Source organism: Macaca nemestrina, chromosome 18 (genome assembly GCF_043159975.1).
Source record: "Macaca nemestrina isolate mMacNem1 chromosome 18, mMacNem.hap1, whole genome shotgun sequence".
NCBI classification, from domain to species: Eukaryota; Metazoa; Chordata; class Mammalia; order Primates; family Cercopithecidae; genus Macaca; species Macaca nemestrina.
In genome coordinates, this window is record NC_092142.1 from 49,922,270 (window position 1) to 49,938,469 (window position 16,200).

Sequence of the window (16,200 nt, forward strand, 5' to 3'; positions counted from 1 at the left end):
TTCACTTCCAGAGGGTGTCTCTTGAGGAGCCTCAGCCCAGGTGCTCTTTGCTCTGCCTGCTTCTGGACTGTCCCCAGCTCCATGCTTGCCCCTTTGTATTGTTATTATCTTTCCCATGAGACAGTAAGTTCTATGCAGGTGGGAATCCTATCTGCCTAATAGGATCCCTGCTGAAACCCTGGCCCCTAAAACAGTGCCTGGCACATAGTAGAAACTCAATCAAATGGCTGAATTAATGAATGATCAAACTAAAGAATGAAGTCTAAACCCATTTGTATTTTTTTCTTAAGAAGCTCGCTGTTCCATAATTATTAATACAAATGTAAGGATGGCTGGATGAGGAGGCTCACTCCTGCAAACCCCACACTTTGGGAGGCCGAGGCAGGAGGATTGTTTGAGTCCAGGAGTTTGAGACCGGCTTGTGAGCAACATAGTGAGTTTTATGTTCTCTACAAAAATTTAAAAATACAAAAATTAGCTGGGCATGGTGGTGCATACCTGCTGTCCCAGCTACTTGGGAGGCTGATGCTGGAAGATCACTTGAGCCCAGGAGTTTGAGGCTGCAGTGAGCTATGTTTGCACCCATGTACTCCAGCCTGGAAGACAGAGCAAGATCTCATCTCTAAAAAAACAAAAACCAAAAGCAAATCAAATGGAGGAATGGTTTCTCTTCCCCAGCTGAAATCTCCCAAAGGGCTGGAGAACACAGGGCAGGCCTCCTCTGTCAGACACCCCAAGGTGAGCATTTCTTCTTCTCCCTCTTCTTTGCAGATAGCTATGTATGGAGGCCTTCCCACTGTGCACACTGACTAAATATGACCTGCCATTAGCCAGGATTTGAGCACTTGCCCCTGCACTCCCTGCTCATAGGACAGCCCAGAGCTGGCTCTGGAAGTGAGTGTCCTGGATTCCAATCTTGACTGTGCTATGCCCTTGCTGTATCCTCTTCGGCTGGTTGTTTAACATCACTGGGTCTTGCTTTGCTCATATGTAAAATGGGGATAATAATAGTAGCAATTAATGAGGGTTTTGGAGGATTAAATGAGATCATGGATGTGAAATGATTAGACTGTGTCTGGCACATAATAAGCAATCAATAAATGGCAGCTCTGGACATGATAATGCTATTATTCCTCATGGTTCCACAACTCCCTCCGGCTGGGGTCTGCTTCTGGTCCTGACCTCAGAGGAGATTTAATGTGGTCATTCATTCAAGTCGTTCAGTCATTCATCATTCAAACAAACCTCTATTGGACTCGTGCCCTATGCCTGACTCTTTCTTGGTCTTAAGGATGCAGAGGGACTAGGAAGCGACGGAGCCTCTAGTCTGAGGTTGGTGTGCTGAGTTCACCACCAAGGCAGCTGAGGGCCTGTGTCTGTCCTCATGTGACTGACCCTTCTCAGCATCTTGGAGATGCCCGTCTAAGAATCCTTCATGGAAGCAGTGACTTCAATATTGATCTATACAATTCATATATTTATTAAATACCAACTGCATACAAGTACTGGCGAAGCAGAGTGAGTGAGACAGAGCTCCTGTCCTTGGGACGTTCATATCAATCTGTTGGGAAACAGATTACAAAATTAGAATACCTGGTGTTAGGTAGGAAAAATAATCATAGGTAAAGAGAGTAAAGCAACTTTGGACAGGATGGACAGGAAAGGTCTCCTGGAGAAGGCCACATCTGAGCAGAGACCCGAATGAACCATGCGATGCTTTAGGGAAAGGCTGTTCCTGGCAGAGGAAAGGCACACACAAAGCCCTGAGGGACAGGATGCTTGACACATGCTTCAGAGGTCTCTGACCAGGCCTGTGGTTCATAACAACTTGAGGAACCCTGGCTCAGTCATCCACATTCCAGGGGAAAGAGGATATTTTTGTTCTTGTTCATCTAAAATGTCACATTACTGTGTTGCAGAATACAGATTTCTTAGTTCCTTTGAGATTCACAGGTTTTGGTCCCCAGGGGTCCATTCTGTTTTAAAGGTGACAAACTCCTCACTCGCCAACCCTGGCCCACCATCCTTGGGCTTCATATACTGAACATTAAGTTTGGGGCCGCTCTTATGACCCAAACAGAAAATAGGGTTTACACTGTGTAAAACAGCAAAACTGGGTCCACACTGGAACTTTCATTTCTACTGATTGGGTGAAACTGATCACTCAATGATTGCTATTGATTGGAAAGCCCCTTTGTCTCCTTGGATCTCAGTCTTTGCATCTGCAAAATGGAGCAAATCCTATCTACTGTATGCCCCAGCCTACCTCATGGAAGACACAGGGTCCTCCTATCCCTCTCCATCATTTTTGCCCCCATCCAAACCATCAACCACAGGAGACTGAGATCTTCCTAAGGTGTAAAGCTGATCTTCTCATTTGCTTTCAAGAGACCTTGGGATAAAATCCTAGAAATCAAAGCTCCTGGACATGATTTTTGAATATAGTGACCCTATACACTGGTTTGTCTGAGACAGTCCTGATTGGAGTCTATTATCCTAGACTCTGAGACCTAGAGTCATTATTCATGGAGTCCACAACTGCTGTCAGCATTGGAACATTACATCAGGAAGTGATGAAACTCTTCATGACTTGGTCCTGCTCACCTCTTTGACCTTTTCTTTACCTCTTTGCAGTCAAACTGTTCTTCCAGCCCACTGTTTTCCCTCTTCCCTCCAAGACATCTCATGTGCTGCTGCTTCCAGTAGACATTCCTCTTCCCCACCACCCCACCCATTTTCTACCTCTTCTCATGGAGCACAGCTTTTTATCCTTCAGAGCAACCACACAAACAAGTCTGCATAATAATCAGCTAACAACATAATGACAGGATTGAATCCACAGATATCAATATTAACCTTTAATGTAAATGGGCTAAATGCCCCAATTAAAAGGCACAGAGTGGCAAGTTGGATTAAGAAGCAAGATCCAACAGTATGCTGTCTTCAAGAGACCCATCCCACATGCAGTGGCACAGCCTTCAGAGTTACAACCCAACCCCCATCTTTTTCTTCACCTAAATCACAGCTTTTCATCCTTTAGAATGACCATCAGGTCAGCCCCTCTGATCCCCAAATCCACCACCTCCTCTGTGCCCTACACCTTCATGGATGTCCCCTAACTCACTGCTCATCACAATGCTATCTTAAATATTATGACTCCTCACTATACTGAAAGTTCCACTGAGACAAAACTACCTGATAATGCTATTCCTCCATACTCTACCCTCAAAGTCAAACCCAGTGCCTGACACATGTTGGAATGTATATGTTGAATAAAATAAATGGACCTGCTCATTGAATAAATCTCATGAGGTGAGAGTGCTTGGGGGAAATTCTCAGGAACTCTGAAAATGGAAAAGGACTAGAGCATTACAAAGGTGATACAGCAGCCACCGTGTGACAGAGGCTTTTATTCTCTTAAGGAACACAAACACTCCTAAGAATAGCATGTGTTCTGCTAGTCTTGGGAAATTTCAGGGGAGTTACCAAGCTGATTTCAGATAGAGCTCTGGCAAGGGCAAACAGTAGTAACCTTCCATCCATGCTGCCTCTGGGGCAGGTCCAGGGTCCCACCACCAGTGTCCTGTTCCAGGGAAGGAAGCCACCATTGTCCCCTGGACCAGGTCAATAGAGTCTGGCACTTCTGCAGGCAGCACCTGCCAAAGTCACTGAATGGGCTTCACCCCTCCCAGTAAGCACAAACATAATTTTGCACATCCCCAGACATCTCTCTAGAGGCAACCAGCCAATTAAATGAACATTGTTAATGTTTCCCAAAGCTCTAGTCCCTCAGTGTCCACACCAGGGGGACACTGCGTGGGGCAGGGGGAGGAGAAAGACTATTGCAGCATTTATTCCCAATGAAGGAATTGATCTGTGAGGGTGATCTGCACTAATTACAATAAAAAGGTGTAAGATAACAATAGTCAACACTGTCATAAATTCCCAGGGCATCACAGTTGGAAGCAAATAAATGTGCCAAACACATGAACACACCAACACTAAGCTTATGGCTGGGGAAAGAAAAGGAAGCTGCTTCCCAGCCTTCCTCTTTCTAGACAAAGGCTTTCTCAGTCTGATTTTCTCTGCCTGGAGGTCCCTGGATACTTGTACCCTCAGTAACACTTCACAGAGGCTTTATTCCTAACAAATAATTAGCTAAAATTGAACCAGGGATTTCTTACATGTATGTCATAGGTCTGATATGAATAATGAGGCAGAAGGTTAACGGTGGGTCAGAGACAGTTCCCCATCTTCCAGCTTATTTATTCAGCGAAATGAGAAATTGATCACATTATTGCGTATAGGGGGAGCCTGATTCATTGCAATCAGCTTGGAATTGGCAGTTTTGACTGTAGGCAATTTGGGGACATTACTTATGCCTGAATAGGCCAGGGAAGGTCATTTATAGCTTGTTAACACCTTTCCAACCTCCAGCATGGCCAGATCCTACTCCCCTACCCTATTTGCCTTGGACCCAGACCAAAAAAAAAAAAAAAAAAATAGAGAAAAAAATCAGAGAGAGATGAGAATAACACTATAAAATTAAAGGCACTAAGAGAGATACTCCAGAGGAGGCTTAAAATGTATGCACACCAAAATATACTTTATTTGTACATCCATCCATCTGTCTATCTATCCAGCTACCCACCCATCCCTTGTTTATTCATATGTAATTTACTTATAAACCCATTTCCTAAACACTGTTCACTAATGCAGGATCAACCATTGCATCAGGCACTGTGGTTGCAGAGATTAAAGGATGACCAGACAAGGCCTGTGACAGCCTCTTCAGAGGGAGGCCAGTGGGTTTCATGCCAGACTTTGGAGACACTCCTAGAATCCAGCACAGTTCCTGGAAACCAGGCAATACTTAGTAAAGGTGGGATGAAGGGAGAGTCCAGAGGACTTGCTGGTGTAATTCGTGCCAGCTAACATTGCTGAGCACTTCCCATGAGCAGGACCTTGTGCTGACAGCAGTGTCACAGGGTTTTAGGCCTGGCTGCAACAGTTGGACTGTAGAGTTAGCCAGGACTGTGGACTCAGACTCTGAGCTTCAGTTTTCTTAACTGTAAAGTGGAGACAATAGTCGAATGTGACTCAGGTGATATATAAAATCAAACACTTGGAAATAGTGTCTGGTGTATTCTAGGTGCTAAATAAATGACAGCTATCATTATTATTATCATCACTATAATCAGAATGACTGGAAGACACTTTTGTCTACCCTCTGAGAACTGCTTTTTTTCCCAAATCCTCCAAGTAAAAGAAGGGAGTGAACTGTGGTGTTTTGACTACTTATTGTTACATAATCAATCAACCTAGACCTTAGTGATTTAAAACAACATCAACTATTTATTATCTCTCCCATTACTATGGGTTGACTGTGCTCAGCTGGGTGGCTCTTCTGCGGGTCTCACTTGGGGTCTCTCATTCAATTGCTGCCAGACAGACACTAGTCTGGGGCTAGAATCTAACTGCAGGCTTAACTTGGATACGGGGACAGGTGGATACCTCTTCACCATCCCACATAGTCTCAAGACCTTACCTCTGTAATCAGGAGAACATGGGGACTAGCATGCCAATGAGATATAGTAGGCTAGGAGCAACATGCTACAAGAAGTTCCATATCTCTGCTCCAGCAAGTAATGAAGGTTGCTTAAATACATAGGAATGGCTTTATTACATGGTCTTATCCTTAAAAATCATTAAACACTGCCCTCATCCCAGGAATATACTGAATGGAAAGATGTAGCCTGACCTGTTTGCACCATCAATATCCTTTTTAAAAGTTTTGTGCCTGGTTCATGTTTGTTCAATAGATTCCATGTTTTAAATCCTTAGTGTGTTCACTCTCAAGGGATCCCTTGAGCTTCTTTTTTTTCCCTCTAGAGGATCACCTTTATTTGCTAAATTCCAGTTGTCTTGAAGCCAGACCCAGCTCTACCATAAGTAACAGACTCACAAACAAATGTTCGGCCTCAGTCAGGCAGCTGGTACAAGAAGTGAGGTGGAAGGGGCAGTGAGGGCCAGGGCTGAGACTGTTGGTGGTCTCTACCTTTTTCCCACCTCTTCTCCTGCCATACACACTCACGTGCACACATGCACAGATGCACACACACACAGAGTAATCCTTACTCTCTTCCCCACACTTTTTTTCTGCCCTTAGAATAAACAAAACTCTTTCATTCTAGGGCTTGAAAGATTCCATAATGAATTGAGCCTCTTAACAGTCTATTTTAATAAAACTCAGCTCCCTGGTTGTATGGAGACCATAAAACATGCAGGTTCCAGCAATAATATGTTTAGTAGCCCTGCTTGATAAAGTGGAAATGTTTGCATGTTTCAAATTATGAGCAATTTAAAGTAGGAAGCTAGCAAGCCAGTTCTTGGGTTATGAAGCTTGACATTGTTAAGCCTTAAGAGAACACATACTTCAAAGTCTCCTGGTCTGAAATATGTCCTGTGCACTGCTCAGTGAGAACCAGCTGGATAAGCCTACAGCTGGCTGGGAAGGGGAAGCCACAGCCTGATGTTATTTGGCCGATGGTGTGTCAACCCTTCAGCAAATATGCAGAAATTTTGTTTGGGAAGATGTTACTTCAAGGAAAGCCCTGCCTGCCATTAGCCCTGCTCCCTTGAGACTTATGCACTCCTGAGCTGCCCATAAACTTTGATTTTGGAGGTAATGGTTTGGCATCACCAAAGAGTTCAAACAAATGCTGAATATTACAGGGGAGATCTTAGTTTCTGGCAGAGGTGAATCTTATCAGTGGTTTTAACCAGACTTTATCTGAATCCCTCTGCTCTGATTTATTTTATATTAGATTTTGTGTTATTCTCACTTGAACAAAAGGTTTTTGCAAAGCTCCCCCTGCTCCAGCCATGCTGGGCTTCTTTCTGCCCCTCAAACCTGCTAAGCTTGTGACCACTTGAGAGAATCCTCTTAACTAACACTTGTTGTTCTCTCTGCCTGGAATGCTCTTCTCCCATTTTTTGTTCATTTGTTTGTTTTGTTTTGTTTTCATTTTTAGTTTGTATGGTTGGCTTATTCTTGTCCTTTAGCTTTCAGCTTAAATGTTGCCTCTCTGGAGAGGCCTTCCTCATCACACTAGGCCTCTCCACTAATTTTCTCATGTCTCGTTGGTTTTCTCTCTTTGGGTATCTACCATGATCTGGTAATTGTTTTGCTTATTTGTTTGGTTACTTATTTACTGTCCATTTTCCCCAGTAGCATGTCAGCTCCATGACAGCAGCATCATTGTTTCTCTTGTTCACCACTGGGTGGCAAATAGTATGTTCTCAACAAATGGTTGTTGCATGGATGGATGGGTGGATGGATGGATGGACGGATGGATGGATGGATGGATGGATAGATGGATAGATGGATGGTTAGATGGATGAATGGGTGGGTGCATGGATTGATGGGTAGATGGGTGGTTGTATGGATGAGTGGATGTATAGATAGGTGGACAGATGGATGGGTAGATGGGTGGGTAAAAGGGGGGGTGGATGGATGGGTGAATGAGTGGGTGGGTAGATGCATGGATGGATGGATGGATGAATAGATGGATGGATTGATGGCTGGATGAATGGATGACCTATAAGAATTCTTTAAACTTCAAGACTTTGGGATTATGAGTCCTTAGGGGATATGACTTCAGGAGAAGGTGAACCAGATTTGAAAGTTAAGTGCACTGTTTTGACCCCAGTGGTGGCTCTTGCAACAATAGGAAGGCAGGTGAACTCATGGTTCACTTTTGGGAAGAGGAATTTCCAGCAATGAAAATGACCCCACTTTCTCCTCTTTCAACATCATACTCCTTCAGTTTATTTTCCCATGGTCCAAGATGGGAGATACAATTTCTATACCTTAAAAAAAATCTCATAATTGCACCCACCCTAGATTCTCCATCCCTGAGTAGCACCCCCAGTCACACAGGAACAAAGACCAGCCTGTTCTTGGCTAGACAGCCGAGCCAAGCCCAGTCACTGTGTGGTATGCGACCCTGACCGGCTGGCTGAATTCTTCAGCTGATAAGAAGGCTGCATCTCATTGCTGGAAGGGAGCATGCAGATTAGGTGAGTAGACCTCCCTGTGGCTCACTCTGTCACTGCCCTCACAGGGAACGGACCCCCAAGTTCCACAGGGTTTCCCCTTACTCTCCCCAAATGCCAGTTGTATTCTAATCATCCCTTAGTATCCAGGCTGCCTCTCTTTCTCTGGGTATCATTTGACAGCTGGACTTGACCAGTAAAACTAATGATGCCTCCATCAAAGGGCCTTGGGGAGGGAGGCAGGCAGCTCAGAATTTAAAAAGCACAACGTAGAACAGCGTTCTGAATATAGGTGCTCTCTCCCTGGCCCCTGCTCCAGTTGCCTTTAGTAAATAACTTCACTAGTTTCCCTGCATTTTGCCCAGCCACATCCCCAGATTCAGAATGGAGTTTTCCAGGGCCACTGTGTAGCATGCACAAGTTGTACTCCACTCACTTCCAGGGATGTTGGGCACAGGAGCACAGTGTGAATGGCATCTTCCTGAAGTTGTGCATTATGGCAGCCCCAGGAAGCCCTGCACAGACATCAGTTTCAGAGACTGGAGGCTTGGAGGCCTGAACAATGACACTTGTACCTGCGTGTACCCCCATCATGAAAGATCAGGGTCCTCGTGCGTTGGGCTACATTTCGGTTGTTGGCTGTGGAATATTTCTACTGTCAGTTCAACAAAAAGTGTGATGATCACAGTGAAGCTTAACAAAGAAAATGCTATCTGGCAATTAGTAAACCCAAGTCAGCAGGACTGATGTGAAATTTATCATGTTGGGAACAGCACGTTCATTTGCGTGTGACAAATGTTGGCATGTGAATGCCGTGCCCGGGGAAGCTAAGGATGATAGCTGCTTTTGTTTTTTCTGCCCCTACAGTTTTAGTTCAGATCCTCTTCTCTGCTCTGGGATACCAGAAGCAAGGGGTGCAGGAAATATACAGTTGCATTTTGTGCGGAATAAGTAAGGAAGAGGTCGATGTGGTGAGCTGGGACGTGGGACATGGCTCTTAGACACGAAAAAGTCAGGGTGAACAGAGGAGCAGTTTTGTTTAGTACCCAGGGGAGGACCATTATGGAGCTGCTTTGAAACCTGTCCCCAGAAGACCACAGCCTGGGCTCTGCCTGTATGACCTGGAATGTTGGGGGTGGGAGAGGCCCCTGCTCAGCCAGGTGCTACTTATTATGAATAAAAACTCACCTCCACAGCCCCAGAGTTATAGGCCAGCCGAGGCAACATTTACAGCAGAGGGATCACTGAAGCCTCCCCAGGCCCCTCAGCTTAGAGGCCAGCTATCATCTGGGTGGGTGGCTCAATCTGACTGGGGGGTCAGGCCCCAGATGCCTGTGGGAAAGTATAAGGGATTGGGGCATTATTAGATCCACAACTTCCCCTCTGATTTCTCTTTTATGAACCTGCCTTTATAAACTCACATGTGTTTGCTTTGGAAGAACATTTTCAGGGGGAGCCCAAAGATGTGACCTTCTCAGCGTGCCCTCTTCTCCACTGTAGGCAGGGTCTTTGAGCCGCACCAAGACGTAATGTGTTCTTGGATGTGAATAAAGCATTTATTGGGGTTTAAGACTTTACCATAGCTCAGGAAACCATTGGGACACAAGTGCCTGACTTTGAGTGAATGATACCAGAATTCTTGGCCCAGCAAAATGGTCCCCTACCTGCACCGTGTTCTTAGCGTCTCTCAGTTCCCTTCCCCCTGGGCTCTCAGGCCTTCCTTACTAACTTCTCCTTGGCTTCCGCTCTTCCAATTGTCAATCTTTAGCCTGGGATTCTGGGAGTAGGAGAGTAGGAAATAGTGGGGAGATTTCATTTATTAAGCACCAACTGGATCCCAGGAACCATGTGAAGCTCTGAGAATGCAATGGAGAATTAAGCATGATCCCACCCTCTGTGAAACCTTTTGTCTAATGGAGATGAGCAAGAAGTGAGCAGCCTGTGACAACTTGAAGGAGAAATGCAATGACTGGAAGGGCAGAGCCAGGTAAGGGAGGGTTAAATCATGATGCATTGAGAACACTGAGATAGGGGAGTGCTTCCTGGAGGAAGTGGCTCCTAAATTGAGATAGGAAGGGCAAGTGAGAGTTATTTAGGTGTAGAGGATGAAGATCTGAGGAGGCAGAGGTGTGGGCAGGGTTGAAACTGCTTTAGGAAGCTCAATGAAAGGGCAACGAGGGAGCGTGATAATACCTTCCTTCAGGCCTTATGAACAGACTGCAGTGGTCACACACTGAGATGCCCACTGAAAGTTAAGACCTGGGTAACCTCACAAACAGAATAATGGGAGTGACTTGTCTGCGAGGAAGATGCTGGCTGCAGCTGACCAGCTCCAGGGCAAGGTCAGACACGGGTCTAGGAGTTTGATTATGGTGGCTTAAAGATGACCACTAATTCTTTGTCATCCAAAGGCAGTCCATTTCCTCTCTCCTTGAATTTGGGCACAAAAATTGTCTTGGGACTTCCAAGTGCAGACTTTAAGAAAGACAGTTAAACTTTCTTCCCTTGGAACCCAGTGGTTACACTGTGAGATGTCCAAGTCAAAGGAGAGGCCACATGGGGGTAAATCAAGGTGCTCTGCTCAACTGCCCTGAATGGACTCCAATCCCACAGCCAGTATCAACTGCAACCATGTCAAACAGCCCTCTTGGTTTCTCCAGCAGAGTTGAGTCCCCAGATGATTCCAGCTCTAATCAGCAACACCTGGAACAGAAGAACCACCCCACAGTGTTCAATCAACTCACAGAAACTTGGAGAGATGATAAATGATTGTTGTTTTAAGGCACTAAGTTTGGGATGGTGGATCACTGAAATATTAGACAAAGGCGCAGTCCCCTGAAGCTGAAGCAAAAATCAGTCACTAGTGCCAACCAAGCTCCCCACATTAGCTCATTCTGCCAACAGTTTTAGGAGCTCAAGATTCCACTTTCCTATGTGACATATATATAAGATATATATGTAGGATATATATATAGGATATATATACACACACATATATATATATATGAATACTATTCAGTATTCCTGAATTGTGTGTGTGTGTGTGTGTGTGTGTGTGTGTGTGTGTGTGTGTGTGTGTAGGAATACTATTCAGCCATAAAAAGGAATGAAATAATGTCTTTTGCAACAGCATAGATGGAACTGGAGACCATTAGCTGAAGTGCAATAACTCAGAAACAGAAAGTCAAATGCCACATGTTCTCACTTATAAGTGGGAGCTAAGCAATGGGTACACACAGACACACAGACACACAGAGTGGAATAACAGATGCTGGAGACTCCAAAAGGTGGGACACTGTGTGAAGGGGGTGAAAGTTGAAAAATTACCCATTGGGGACAACGTTCACTATTCAGGTGATGGGCACACTAAAAGCCCAGACTTCACCACTATACAATATATGCGTGTAAGAAAACTGCACTTTTACCCCCTAAATTTATAAAAATTAAAAATTAAAAGAAAATTTAACTTTCCGGATAGTCCCCTTTCCCCAATTCCACCTTCAACTAACTAGTAAGCATCAGTGGAATATGTTGTCCAAGGCACTTGAGGGGACAGGGGGTGTATGGAAGACACAAGAAAATACTCCCTGCTCTCAAGAGGTTCACTTAAATATTTGATAAGGTGAATATACCATCCCTACTCAGAATTTGTTCAAGCCAGAAGTTTAGATGTCATCCTCCATCCTTTGATGGCGCTCTCCATTTAACATTAACAACGAACACGTGCTCAGTACCTTTAATATGCCAGGTATCGCGAGTTAACTCATTTAGTTCTCAAAACCCTGTTAAAATAGTATTTCTCCTTCCCATTTCACAGGTGAGGAAATTGAGGCACACAGTTATGTCACTTGCACAAGTCACAAAGCTAGTTTGTGACAGAGCTAGAATTGGAATCTTGGCTAGGTAATTCCAGATCTTTCACTCTTAACCATTCTATAGAATCAGCACCCATCTTTGAGTCAGAGTTTGAGATGCAAATTCTTTACTGTATAGCCTTGATCAAATGACTTCATCTCATTGAATTAATATTCTTCTGCATAAAATGAGGTCACCATCTGCTTATCTAAATTGTTATAAATGGGACAGTATATGCACCATTCCAGATACCTAATCACAGCTCAATCGATGCTGGAGTCTCTTTCCTTTTTCTTTCTGCAGAAAACATGCTTTACATAGGATCTCTGAACTTAAAGAATGGGTAAACCATGGCAATTGCTTGCCTCAAATTGAATTTCTGGTATATTAGGCAGTGGCTTCTACTGAAGAAGTTTTGCGTTGTAGCCAGGCTCTATAATCATTGTAAATATGTTGCTCTAAGGCAAGAATTGACAAACTTTTTCTGAAAAAGGCCACATAGTAAGTATTTTAGGCTCTGTGGTCTGTACAGTCTCTGCTACAGTACTCAACTCTGCCCTTGTAGTGGGAAAGCAGCTTAGACGGTATGTAAAGGAATGTGTATGGATGTGTTCCAATAAAACTTTATTTACAAAGCAGGCAGCGGGCCAGATTTAGTCTATGGACTGTTTAGCCCCTGCTCTCAGGTAAGTTGTAGACGTTCTGCTGAAAGAATCTCTTCCAGTCCTGGCAAAAATCTTGTAAGTTAGGAAATCGCCTAGAGGGTAAAATGAAGGAGCTTGGTGAGAGTTTTTATAAGCAGTGAAAATTCTGCCAAAGATTCCCATGACTTTTGATATCCAGCATGGTATAACCCTGGCTCTATATCAAGTTTTCAATTCTGATGTTGCAATTTTGAAAGTAGTTTGTAGAAACATAAGAATTCATTAAAAAACTCATTCAATGATCCACTTTGTAGCCTTGTGACTAATCCAGAAAGTAGAGTCTGTGTCTCTTTAGGAACATAACCCTCCCTAGCAAGGTTCCTGCAGAAAACTCACCCTTGGAAATAACACTAGGGGAAAAAAGTGTTCCATGGTAAAGTTTGTTTGGAAAAGTTTACATATTTTATTCTCCCTCTCGGAGATTTCTAATGGATATAAACATATTAAAAAGCTGAGAATTTCTATAGTAACAAAATCCATTAATCTTGGTTAACTCTGACTTTTACAAACTCACTTGACCACAAAAACTTAGGTTAAAATATGGGATCTGGATTCAATAAAATGAGCATAAAAATACTCATCTCCTGGGGCTGGTGTGAAGAGTGCATCTGATGAAGCGTGTGCTTAGCACAGGGCCTGTGAGAGAACACACAGGAACTACATGTTGGCTGTTACTTTAGCAGCACACTTGGGAAATGCTGGCCAAGACCGTAATATACAAAGATATTCGTAAACTCAATTCTGATTATAAATTTCAAAAGAGTTAGTAAATGGTATTCTATATCATATGATATAATAAGTGCCATAATCAATCTTTCAGAAATATTTTGTCCTTGAAAGTGGAACCCCCTGAGAATGGCCTGTATTAAAACAAGAGGTGCATGGTGACCACCTCTTTATGAGACACCAGGATCGTCGGGGAGTTCTCACTGCAGCGTGGGCAGGTGGTGGTCTGGAGGCTGAAGGCTGGCTGAATGGAAACAGTCAGCCTGGAAAGGGGGATGTGGATGCTGGTGGTCTCACTCTCCTCCACAGCAGGACCCTCTCAAACCCCCTCCTACAAAGGCCAGAGGCCCCAGATATTGACACATGCCTTTAAGCCCTTGGATACTTCAAAGAAAGAAGATTAAGAGCCAGTCTCAGAACCTGTTCCCCAGAGAGATGCGTTTGTCCAAAAGTTGATATTATCGATGTGAGTGGAAGCTGAGAAGAGCGTATAATTTCTTTAATAAAAGCTGGACTGTGTTTGCTGGGGCTCCTGAGTTTTTCTGCTTCCTCCAGAGCATTCTCAGGGGCTGGGACGGCCTCCTATGATCGGCACGAATGTTTGATCAGCTATGCGTCTTCTCCAGGGCAGCTCAGATGATCCGAAAGGCTTCGGATCTCTGGTCGTCTCCAGAGTTTTCCTTCTTAAATTCTTTGTTTCCTTCAGAATTCATTATAAATGACATAATTACATCTCTTTTTCTTCTCTGATTGAGAATATTTCTCACACATGGTGATTTGCCACTTGGATGCAGGAAGAGACTGAGCGATGTCACATGCACCCAAAACACTGCATCTCCCTTCCAGAGCTGCACTGCCTCTCACCCAAGGACTCAACTCCCTTCCAGAACTGCACTGCCTCTCACCCAAGCACTGCGTCTCCCTTCCAGAACTGCACTGCCTCTCACCCAAGCACTCCTCTCCGTTCCAGAGCTGCACTGCCTCTCACCCAAGCACTCCTCTCCCTTCTAGAACTGCACTGCCTCTCACCCAAGCACTCCTCTCCGTTCCAGAGCTGCACTGCCTCTCACCCAAGCACTCCACTCCCTTCCAGAGCTGCACTGCCTCTCACCCAAGCGCTCCACTCCCTTCCAGAACTGCACTGCCTCTCACCCAAGCACTCCACTCCCTTCCAGAACTGCACTGCCTCTCACCCAAGCACTCCACTCCCTTCCAGAACTGCACTGCCTCTCACCCAAGCACTCCTCTCCGTTCCAGAGCTGCACTGCCTCTCACCCAAGCACTCCTCTCCATTCCAGAGCTGCACTGCCTCTCACCCATGCACTCCTCTCCGTTCCAGAGCTGCACTGCCTCTCACCCAAGGACTCCTCTCCCTTCCAGAACTGCACTGCCTCTCACCCAAGCACTCCACTCCCTTCTAGAACTGCACTGCCTCTCACCCAAGCACTCCTCTCCCTTCCAGAACTGCACTGCCTCTCACCCGAGCACTCCTCTCCCTTCCAGAGCTGCACTGCCTCTCACCCAAGGACTCCACTCCCTTCCAGAACTGCACTGCCTCTCACCCAAGCACTCCACTTGCCATTGTCCCTCGCCAACTTTCCCCTAGTTTGGGATATTGATAGATTCCCCACAAACCCATGAGAAAAAGAAGACTGTCTGGCTCAGCATGAAATTGAATTTCAGAAAATAATGAAGTCCTTTGCAGAGAATGATATTTCCTAAGAGAAGACATACCACCAATTGGATGTTATCAAGAAAAAAAATGGGGTATATATTGTTCCCTGTATATTTTATTTATATATGATTGCTATAATTACTTGCTTAGAAACAAACATTCTATTAGACCATGGCATTCCAGCTCCAGTGAAAATAGAAAAGGGGATTTGATAGCAAATCATCATCTGTGACAAGAGAAATTTAAAATTAGAGGCAGGGCGTGGTGGCTCACACCTGTAATCCTAGAACTTTAGGAGGCTAAGGCAGGTGGATCACCCGAGTTCAGGAGTTTGAGACCAGCCTGGCCAACATGGTGAAACCCTGTCTCTACTAACAAACAAACAAAACAAAGAAACAAACAAAAAGCTGGGCGTGGTGGTGGGTGCCTGTAATCCCACCTACTGGGGAGGCTGAGGCAGCAGAATTGCTTGAACCTGGGAGGCGGAGGTTGCATTGAGCCAAGATTCGGCCACTGCACTCCAGTCTGGGTGACAAGAGCGAGACTCTGTCTTAAAAAAATAAAATAAAACTAGAGACAGACACAAGAGAATTTGTTCATTCATTCATTCATTCATTCGTTTACTTCACTAATATTGACTGTGTTTCTTTCCGTGCCAGGCACCACTGTGTTAGCTATAATCATGGTGGCTGAGCAGTAAGAGCTTATACTTGTGGAGCACCTATTATGTGTTAAGTATGATCTCATTTAATTCCATCACATAGGAACCAATCTTGTTATTAATATTATTATTTTACAGAGAAGGAAAATATAGCTTAGTGAAGCTAAATGGCTGCCCAAAGCCAGGGTAGCTAATAAGCAGCAGATGTTGGGTCTGATACCAAAGCCTCCAAGTTTGGATAAAGTGGCTACATTGCCACTTGAAGCAAGCAAAGTCCTTATTCTCATGGAGTTTGCATTCTAGTGGGGGAGACAGTCAATTGAAAATAGAGGCAAATGTATACACATAAATAAGCAAGATCATTTCAAATAGCAGTAAGAGCTCTGGGAAATATAAAATGGAGTGATATGCAAGGCAGAGACAAGGTGGAGGTGCTGGGAAGATCCCCCACCCCAGTTGGACACTTGTGATGGCTGAACCAACTCTCTTTGAGCCTAGTTGTTTCATTTGAAGGCAGGAAC

At 44.5% G+C, this 16,200-nt stretch overlaps 1 long non-coding RNA gene across 1 annotated transcript in view; it reads left to right on the forward strand.

The window, feature by feature from the left end:
• LOC105492260 (uncharacterized) overlaps positions 1–16,200 on the forward strand; it is a 65,948-nt gene that overhangs the window by 36,115 nt on the left and 13,633 nt on the right. The window lies entirely within an intron of this gene.